The sequence below is a fragment of the Chanodichthys erythropterus genome, chromosome 7 (assembly GCF_024489055.1).
Source record: "Chanodichthys erythropterus isolate Z2021 chromosome 7, ASM2448905v1, whole genome shotgun sequence".
NCBI lineage: Eukaryota > Metazoa > Chordata > Actinopteri > Cypriniformes > Xenocyprididae > Chanodichthys > Chanodichthys erythropterus.
The window spans coordinates 26427932-26439464 of NC_090227.1; positions in this window are offsets into that span (position 1 = coordinate 26427932).

The window sequence follows — 11533 nt, forward strand, 5'->3', positions numbered from 1 at the left end:
TCATTTTTGGATAAAATTTAAAATAATTCTTAATCTAATCTATTAGGTTAAACATGAGTTTAAGTTTAAACATGCAGATGTTGATGACATTTTATGACCCCACATTTATGAACTTTATCTTTATAACCCCTTCTGCTCATAATTCAGAGCAGATTTGAAAGTAACCTGCTTATTCTATGGCCAAAGTTGTAAACAAAACCTGACACAACAGAAACCCTGCTGATCTCAAACAGAAAAATAAATCCTAATGTAACATAAAGCAATTACAGTAACACTTTACAATAAAGTCTGATTTGTTAAAACTAACAACGAGTAGCCTCTTTGTTGTGCTTTCACAGTGCATTAACTATACAGAAACAACTTTTGATTAGATTTAGTAAATGTAAATGACCTTCAATTAAGATTAATAAATAGTGTAGAAGTATTCTTCATTCTTTATTAGGCAAGGCAAGTTTATTTATAAAGCACATTTCATACACAATGTTAATTCAAAATGCTTTACGTAGAAAAGGAATTCAAATAATCATAATATAATCACAACATAGGCATAAGAAATTATGCCTGACTACCTGAATCACAAAATCCGGGGTTAGTTCATACTAATGCTTATTAATATTAACCAATGGATCCTTATTGTAAAGTATTAGTGAAATTAATAATACTGGGAATAATTTTTGAGGAATGGTGTTAATGAAAGCTGTTGAAATCATTTCCTAAACAAGATATCTACCAGCCCCAATTTTTAATATTCTCAAACAATATTTATAATAAAATAAATGTGTTCTAAACCTATAGGAATGCAAGCAAGCAATTGGTCAGAAACAAATGTGTTATCTCAGCAAAAAAAGAGTTCATTTTAGTGGTGTCACAGTTCCCGTGTTCCCTGGACTCCATTTCCCAGCATCCTCCTGTTCTCCTCACCTGCACTCACTTCCCTCGTCATCTCCCCACCATCACTCATCACCTGCACCTGGACTCCATCATCAGCACTGCCTTTATCATGGACTCACTCCCTTCACTCCTGGTCCGATCCTGTTGTGTTTAGTGTATGTTGGGTGTACTCTGCCTTTGTTTATTGTGGAAATCCGTATCTGCCTCATCTCTACACCAGCAACCTGTAACAAGTGGATGTTACATTATGGAGTATTAAAATGCTATTCAACAAGAATCAATAACAAAACCTTGGAAAGGTATGGGCAGATCAAAAGATGAGAAACTTACTGAGAAATGTGAAACTTATGAAAATTAGGGCAAAAGCTGTTCATAGATCAGCTGAGGGCGGGAACAGAGTACCAGTATAAATTACAGAGAGACAGACTGATCTGTCCTTTCTACCATGAGAGCCTCATGCTGACGGATCAGCAGGGTAAGAGATGATCACAATTATTATTACTTACGATAATTATTTAGAAGAATTTATTCTCTAAAAGTGTTCCTAAAGTTGTTTCTTTCATCACAATTAAATGATTTTGTAATGCAAGTTTTATTTTGGTGGTTGGTCATTGTGTAACCTGGAAACTGAATCATCTTAACAGGTCTATGGTGATTCCTCTGTGGGAGACGCCATGGAACCCTGAGTGATTTCGTAGCACTAATGTGTGAGTACACTGGATATTTCAAACTTTATGATTTTGAGCTACTGTAAGACATTAGTGAACTAAACATAGGCCCTGTTTCCACCTGGTATTAAGATTCATTTTGATCAATCGGATCACAAGTGGATGACGCTAAATACAGGTGTAAAATGTTTTGACCTTGTCCATGTTCGATGACCTTCAGAGGTAGTCAAAAACGCATTAGACCAGATTTCATAGTGGAAACGCTCATGTGGTTGAATGTGTTCGAACAGCCGCTTAGGACCGCCTACTCTCAGCCTAGTGACTTAACGTGTAAACGTTATGGGAAGTGCGCTAGCCAGATGGGATTTAAACTTTGACAGCTGAAGACCCAAGTTTGATTTGAAGATGATAAACGTACCAAGCACAGTGTTCCCTCACCATTCATGATTCGTCAGAGGAGAAAGATTATGATTTCCGTTTGTTTTTCTGAAGAAATCAGGACAGCAGTGGTTGAAAGTAGACAAGAGATGGCTTAAAAAAAACAGGTGGAAACGGATGTCTCTTAATACCAGGTGTAAACAAGGCCATAAAAAAACCTTGCAATGTTACATCAAACGATTTCTTTCAAATGCATTAATTATATAACTGTCATAAAATTGTTATTTGTCACCATCTGCAGTTCCTGTATGTGAATGGTTTTATTGTTTGTTCTAGCATCATGGAGGCGGAGCTCATGTAAATCCTTGCTCCCACGGGTGAGGTCATCTGGCCCAGCACTATTCAGAGGGGAAACTCAGTCTCCACCTCTGTTTTGCGTTGGTGTATAGATGCGCAGATGCTAAACGACTAGCGTCGTGAAGTCCCATGTCTTCTATGAAGTCTACAAAGCGAAAAAAAGGCAACCAGAAAGTGTATTGTACCAGAACAAAATTGTATTGTGCTAAAAGCTAAAACACTGCAATGCTTGGTTCGGTTGGTCTGGGGCCCAGCTGATAAAAGAGATAGTCCCCAAACAAAATGTAAAAACAAACCACAAACTAAATAAAAATGGAAAAATTTGCAGCAACTTCATATTGTACTGTATTTTATTTTTACACTTTTTTTTTTTTTTTTATGATAAATTTGTTGTAACAAACCATAGCATTTTTATTTTTAGATATTTCAAATAGAGAATATTTGAAAATGAATGGTGAAATAAATTACATATAAATACTATAAACATGTTATTTCAAGGGCGTAGGTTTGACTTTGAAATTGGTGGGACATCTCTGGGAGCTGAAGAAGGTTTTTATTCTATAAAAATATTGACATGTTAATGAATGAATTCTGTAATGTAACAGGTAACTTATAATAACAAGGAGGCAGTTTAACAGATATTTTTACTCCAATGTGGGCATGGTACACAGCAATATTGTTAAAGTTTTGAAATTTGTCATTAATAATTCACCCTCATGTTTCACACCCGTAAGACCTTCATTCAGCTTCAGAACATAAGTTAAGATATTTTTGATGAAATCCGAGAGGCATACTCTCATCCATATGTAACGGACGTAGACCAGTAAGAGCTGTGCATGTAAACCTCACTCCCCTGATCTCAAGAAGCACTAGCGACCGACGCAAGACTGTGGTCTTTAGCCTCCTTGTTAGAGCACCCAACTCCCATGCCAGTGGTCCTGGCATCAAGTCCCACTTAGAGCAGGCAGTTCGAACAGGAGGGGTTACACATTCACAGCAATTTAACCAACACTTTCAAAGTCCAGAAAGGTACTTAAGACATTGTTAAAACAGTCGACATGACTACAGTGGTTCAACCTTAACTTTATGAAGCAACAAGAACACTTTTTGTGCACCAAAAATTACAAAATAACTTTATTCAACAATCTCTTCAATTTCCACTGTCGGGCCAGTGCGAGCCAGGGCTAACAGCGTGCCGGGCTGGGCCTATGGCCACAGACCTTAGGCACCGAGGCCAAAATCAAGTTGCGTTTCCACTGTTGTGTTTCCACTGTAGACCATCACGTGACTATGATTAGCTCCGCCTTTCACCTTGGGCCTCAAGCCCCAGCTGGCCCGCTTTGGACCAAGGTTTTTCGGCGGGCCAAAAAACCCATGCCTTTGGTACTGAGGAAGCACCGAAGAGGCACGATCAATTCCCGGAAGTGACAGTGGAAACGCGACCGCCGTTACATAGTTGCATCCTTACATAGTTGCCGTTGAGTCGCCGTTCTGACGTAGAACCTGGAAGCGCTGGACGTAAACAACGTAGAAGAATGACAGAAAAGATATTCTTGAATAAAGTTGTTGTTTTTGTTTTGTTTTTGTGCACAAAAAGTATTCTCGTTGCTTCATAATATTAAGGTTGAATCACTGCAGTCATGTGGACTGTTTTAGCAATGTCTTTCTGGGCCTTGCAGTGGTAATTAAATTGCTGTCTATGGAAAGCTCTCGGATTTCATCAAACATATATTAATTACTGTTCCAAAGATTAATGAAGGTCTTACAGGTGTGGAACTACATAAGGGTGAGTAATTAATGACAGAATTTTAAGTCTCACTTGTGCCAGTCATGTTTTCAGTCCCCTGTTGTGTTTTCATGTTTTATGGGGTCTTTCCATAGACAATGATTTTTATACTGTACAAACTGTATTTTCTATTCCCTTACACTAAACATCACAGATGACTTTCTGCATTTTTACATTTTCAAAAAAAAAAGCTTTCTTCATGGGGACCAAAAAATGTCCCCATGGTTTATTGTTTTACCCGAAGGACTGAGGAGATGTTACTATATTTAATATGAAGACAATTTCTATTAAGTGTCTTAAACTGTACTAACATGCAAATTAATCATTTGATACAATGCACTTATTGTGTACATATGATTTAACATCGTACTTTTGAAAAATACCTGCATATAATTACAGATTTAATACATTTTTGTAATTACACTTATAATTACACTGTTGATGTATACCTTATGCCTTAAACATCCATTCAACAAAACCTGTCCCTAACTTTAATCCCACCCAGCCAAAGTGATTTGCAATATAACATGAATAAGTGCATTGTACCTAACAGTTATTTATAATGTTAGTAGTATTTAAAGACACCTAATATAAAGTTATACTGTTGTATCTGAATTGTTCACTGGATTCAGAAACTCTAAAATCCCTTCCAACCAAATATTCACTTTCTTTTCTTTGAAAACATTGTGCCGGTCGTGACAACATCTAATCTAACTAATGTGTCTGCACTGGATTGGCTACTGCAGGTCACCTTATGCTTTGTGTTCTTTGAGGAGGCGTAAACAGTTTCTGAAGGAAGAGTATAAATAATGGCTGAAGATCCACTTCTCCATAAATAAAACTTCAACATATCATCAGTATGGTAAGCTTTTTTTAATTATTTATTTCAAGAAAATTAGAAGCATATGGTAAACAATGTTGTTATTATTGTAATCAGTGTGTTCATCAGTAAGTATGCAAGTATGCTTAGATGATATGTGTGGGTCGGGAAAATCATAACCAATATGTTAGTGGTAAGGTAGAAATTAGATTTTTTGAACTGTTTTAACACCCCTTCCAATTTCAAGTCAGACTTAGTTGTCTTTTACATAGCAACACTTTGGTTTCTGTGTTTTTTTTTTTTTTTCTTTCAGTAAATAACATCACAGTATCTAAACCATTTATCTGAGAACTCAACGTCCATAATTTTCAGCAATGGACAGATAAAAGAAAGTATTAAAAATGTACGCACTAAACAGGTCTTGTAGGTATACTGGCAAATGGCATGTTATCAGAATACAATTTTAACAAGTTATTATATATATATATATATTATATATATATACAACTTTAATATAATATATATAATGAGATCTGCTACAATATTACGATAGATATACAGTATACATTCTAAGTATATATTCTTAGTTAAATATTAATCTTCTATTTTTGCAAGCCACCTTTAACTCTTAGTTCAGGCTATTGTTTTTTGTGTATCTTTTTAGAGACTGTGTTTATCTAAAAGGAAGTGCCTCTTATCTCAGGTTTCAGGTGGAGTGCTCTACAACAGAACATTCATTATTCACATTCTTTCTGAGAGAAAGGCCACATGAAACCATCAGAAACCATTATTATCCCAAAAATTAACAAAATATTTCCCCTATTTGACAACTGCACCCCAGCTGTAAAACTTTCTCTAAAACTTATCAGACCCCCAAATCTCCTATTACACACACACATTGGTATTAACTCAAGAAATCAATACAAATAAGGAAATAATAATACTACAATACATAAAAAAATTATGTGTAATACAGTGAAATGACACAGGAAAAAAGTATTGAACCAGCGCTATCTCATGACCAATTTGTACATATTTTTCAAGGTGGCTAATTCGTACAAATTCATATGATTTGTCTAAACCCCAGTGATGGGTAGGTTTAGGGGCGGGGTTAGAGGTAGCTCATTCATACAAATTCATACGAATTTGACAACTCGTAAACTATGTTAGCAAAAAGTGAGGTCGTATGAATTCCTACAAATTAGCCACCTCATAAAATAGGTATGAACTGCCGTGAGATCAGGTTGATTGAACACACTAAGAAAAAGCAGTACACTAAGGCAAGTCCAGTCAAGAAAGTAACAGATTTCACTAAGTAATTCTGTCTCCTACCTGTGCAAATTAGAATCAGTTGGGTTAGTGCATGTTGTTGGGTCAGAAAAAGGCTTACCCACCTCAGAATGCAAATATTGACATCTCATGATGGGTAGACTTTCACAACAAGATTTTTGCCATACATAACAACGGTACTAGTAACAGAATGATTTTCCATTTCCTAAATGTTCCTGTAAACACAATTGGGGACATTTTCCAAAACTGTAAGGAACATCATTCCACATCAACTGGCCATGCAAAGGAGCTCCTCGCAAGATTTCTGATCAGGGAGTCAGAAGGTTAGTCAGAAGTGTTGCCCAAGAACTAAGGACCACTCTGAAAGAGGTCCAAAAAGGCTTGGAGGCAGCAGGTACAGCTGTCACAGAGAAAACAATAGGAAATGCACTCCACCACCACAGCCTCCATGCACGCTCACAGAATGCTCCATTACTGAAGAAAATGCATGTTGAAGCTCATTTGAAGTTTTCTACACAACATTTGGCTAGGTCTGAACTACTGGGATAATTTGGTGTGGTCAGATGAGACAAAAATCAAACTTTTGGCAACAATGCCACATGCCATGTTTGGAAGAGATATGGCTTTGAATATGACCCTAAAAATACCATACTAACAGTGATGTTTTCAAGGCGTAAGCATCATGGTATGGGGATGTTTCTCTTCTCATGGTACCAGCAGAATCAATATTATTGAAGGGAAGATGAATGGAGCCATCCCAGGTGAAAAAAAATGTACTCTTCTATAATGTACTTAAAGTGCTCTATTTTCACGCACTAATTTTGTACTTAATATACTAAAAATTCTTCTTTAGTACTTCTTAAAGGGTTAGTTCACCCAAAAATGAAAATTCTGTCATTTATTACTCACCTCATGCCGTTCCACACCCGTAAGACCTTCATTAATCTTCAGAACACAAATTAAGATATTTTACTTGAAATCCGATGGCTCTGTGAGGCCTACATAGGAAGCAATGGACACTTCCTCTTCTCAAGATCCATAAATGTACTAAAACATATTTAAATCAGTTCATGTGAGACAGTGGTTCAATATTAACATTATAAAGCGTCGAGAATATTTTTGGAGCGCCAAAAAAACAAAATAACGACTTATTTAGTGATGACCGATTGCAAAACACTGCTTCATGAAGCATCGGAGCACAAATGAATCAGCGTGTCGAATCATGATTCCGATCGCGTGTCAAACTGCCAACGGCTGAAATCACGTGACTTTGACGCTCCGAACAGCAGATTCGACACACTGATTCATCTGTGCTCCGATGCTCTGATTTAGTTTTTTTGGCACTCCAAAAATATTCTCGTCACTTTATAATATTAATATTGAACCACTGTACTCACATGAACTGATTTAAATATGTTTTTAGTACCTTTATGGATCTTGAGAGAGGAAGTGTCCATTGCTCCCTATGGAGGCCTCACGGAGCTATCGGATTTCAACTAAAATATCTTAATTTGTGTTCTGAAGATTAACGAAGGTCTTACGGGTGTGGAACGGCATGAAGGTGAGTAATAAATGACAGAATTTTCATTTTTGGGTGAACTAACCCTTTAAGATAATCTTAAGAACATCTAAGTGTACTCAACTGTACTTTTAAGACACCATGAAATATGAACTAAAATGTGATTTTATACTATCTCTGTATTTAAAAAATGTATTTAGTTACCACTTCAACTATGGATTCAAATGTACTATAAGTAGTATCTAAATAAATTTTTTAAATACAGAGATAGTATATTAAAAGCACATTTTCGTTCAGGTTTGAATTGGTTCCAGAAGAAGAAAATAAAGTTGTTAGACTGCCCAAGTAAATCACCAGACCGAACAGAGCATTTGTTAAAGGATCTCAAGATCAAAATTCACAAGAGAGACCCTCATAATATTTAAGATTTAGTGAAGTGGTCATACAGGATGCGCCTTGAAGCCGTCATTGCAAAAAAGACTTTTCCACCAACTATTAAATATAATTTCTGTTAGTGTGTTGAGTCATTTAATAGTCATTTCCCTTTATTACACATAGCTGTTATCGACTGATTTCTTAAGTTAATATCAATATCTGTTCAAAATTTTTATTATTATTATTGTTTAACAAAAACATGTTGACATATTCAATGCTTATTTTTACCCGCTGTGTATATATATATATATATATATTGAGATTGAGATTCACGTATAGAGAACTGGCAGGAAGTGAAGTGGGAGAGAAAGAGGTATAGGAACAGGAAAGGTCCCTGTGCCGGGACTTGAACTCAACCATGCTGGAGCGCTGCCAACGTGGCTATTGGATCTGACAACTATGATGTTTTAATGCTTTGGCAATACAAAATGTATTTTTTTCATGTCATTAAATCTTGAATTGAATTGTGTGTGTGAGAGAGAGTCATAAATGCAACTTAGATAAATAAATAAATATTAATATATGCAATTTAAAAATACACTCCATGGAATCATTCAATATTGTGCAAACTGTGCTACTGTATTTAACTGAGCAACAATAATTTTTCTCCATAAACAGATCTTATCTGAGGGGAGTGATGAAGAGGATGATGATGATGATGATGATGATGATGGAGAAGTTGATGTAAATGCTGCAGTAAGCGTCTGTTGCCAAGGGTAGATGCTTGCAGCCTTTGACTCAGTAGTTGGCTGGATCCACAAAAGTTGTATTTGCTGATATAAGCCTAATATATATTAGTCTTGCTGAGGCAAACACACATCTTCTGTTGTGACATCTTCGTGGCAAACCTGACACGTATGATCTCCTCGCAACAGTCCTGCTTGTTCAGTGGCAGGACCATCGCTTTTCTTCAGAACGTTTGTGCAACCCTGAAGAAACGATGGAGAGAAAAATGAAATATTCGTGGAGAAGTGATGACCTGATGGTTAAAGAGCTGCTGGTATATCTAGCAACACACATGACTCCAAAACGTTTAAAGCAGGACTGACTGTTTCTGCAGTCAAGCATTGCTGAGTAATACAAAGAAAGGCTGGATGGGCATATAAACAGTATATGTGAAAATGTTTTACATTAGATGCTTTTTGCACACATATATGAGAGGTCAATGCCCGTTTGAAGGCCAGATGTATTTGTTTTAAACATGTTATATGTTAAGTAGGATACACTCTTAAAAATAAGGGTTCGTTATTCCATAGCACAAAACTTTCCAACTTTCCATTGCACAAAAGGTTCTTTATAGTGGAAAAAGGTTCTTTAGATTATTAAAGTGTTCTTCAAAATAAGAAAAAATGGTTCTTCTAACAACTGTTCAAGGTTCTTTGGGGAGCCCAAAATGGTTGTTCTCTGGCATGACTGCAAAACCCCCTTATCTAACCTTTATTTTTTTGAGTGTCTGGGCTCACTGGCCCACAAATTGTACAGATTGTGCTGGTGTTATTCCAGTATTTCAGTTATCTGACTATACACAGTATGACACACTGTTGCAGTGCTGTTAAACAATGTTGAGTAACTTATAGTGTCTGTATTGAGAAATTATCTCATACAAACATACATTTAGATCTAGCTAGAAGTGAATCCTCTAATGCTGCTTTGACAGTAGAGGTCCACATTATACTATTGAGTATACTATTAACTTGGTTAGTAGCAACGGGGACATTAGCAAGTTACTTGTTCAATTACAGTTTCATTGTTTAATGTGCTACCGGTAATTCCCCCTTAATAAAGTATAAAATATGTGTGTGTGTTTTTCCCCTGATGTAGCCAATATCCAGTTTAAAGTGCCTGTATAGAGTTCCTCAGGGATGACGTATATATGCAAAACCCGGAAGCGAGTTAGCATTTTAGGACATCCGGTTTCGATTTTTCTGAATGGGTTTTTGTTAAATCACCTGAAATAAGGTTTGTGGTTAACAAAAGCTTCTAAATATTTTCACATTTTGATCATAAAACACACCAGTTATAACCCGCTTGTGATTTTTTAAACCTTTATGTGTCTTAAAAACAGCGGTTGCTAACTTGCTAAAAGGTACTACTTCCTTTTGGCGGGAACTTTAGACGTCATCATGACAAACAGAACATTTGGACAGCATTTCTCATGAAAAAGTGGATAAGTATTAATACACATTGCAGATCATAATCAGTGAGCATGTTTTTAAATAACGTAGTTTTTTAAATTAGGTTTGAGGAAGCTTGGTGGTGGTGATGTTGATCCGCGACCATGGTGTGCTGTAGTCCGTTTATAGCCTACTGTTAGCTTTTTATATCAATCTGACAAGTGTTAACTTGTAAAGATTATCTTGATAGACAAAACGTGTAAGTGCCATAACCCTTTGTTAAACACAGAGCTTATTGTTGGGGAAATGCATAGGAACCCGTGCGGTGCTAACTTCCGGGATGGCCTACAAAAACACGTCATCTCTGTGGTACTCTATTATGATCTTTTACCTTTGATGTAGGTTGTAATATAGCTGTTTGTGAATGTAAATGTCTGTAAAGTTTTAAAGATTCTTAAACAAAAATTAGATTAAATATGTTAAGAGGGTTACCAATGGGTATGTTTAAGGTTAGGGGTTGGTTGACAGTATAGGCCTAAATCAATTAAATTTTTACAATTTAATTAATATTGATTCAGAACACAAATTAAGATATTTTTTGATGAAATCTGAGGCTATCTGATCCACACATAGGCAGCAACATCATTGCACATTTTGAGGTCCAGAAAGGTAGTAAAGACATCGATAAAATAGTCAACTACAGTGGTTCAACCTTAATGTTATGACCCCTATCATACTGCTATGTTATTTTTGTTGCAGAGCTTCCATGTTTATGTCCAAACACAGGCTTAGTATTGGCTCTGGTCACGTGTGCAGCACTACGCATGTGTGTGATGCTGACACATATTCGGATGGAAACACGGAAGATCTGCAATGAAAATAGGGTAGCAGTATGACAGGGGACAGATACATTTGTTGAATAAAGTCATTATTTTTGTTTTGTTTTTGTGCACAAAAAGTATTCTCATCATTTCATAATATTAAGGTTGAACCACTGTAGATTCATTTAGTTGTTGATCGTGGTGCCATAGAAATGCATAATTCCCAGTCCGAGGACATGAACAGCTCAGAATATAACGTGTTGTCATGTCAAGATTACGGTAATTACTCCTGGAGGGCCACAGCCCTACAGAGTTTGGCTCCAACCCTAATTAAACACACCTCATCCAGCTAATCAAGGTCTTAAAGATCCCTAGAGATTTCGGCTGCATCCAAAAACTGTCTTCGGAGGACGCATTTCAAGGTAGGAAGGCATCAAGGCAAGTCTCAATCCAA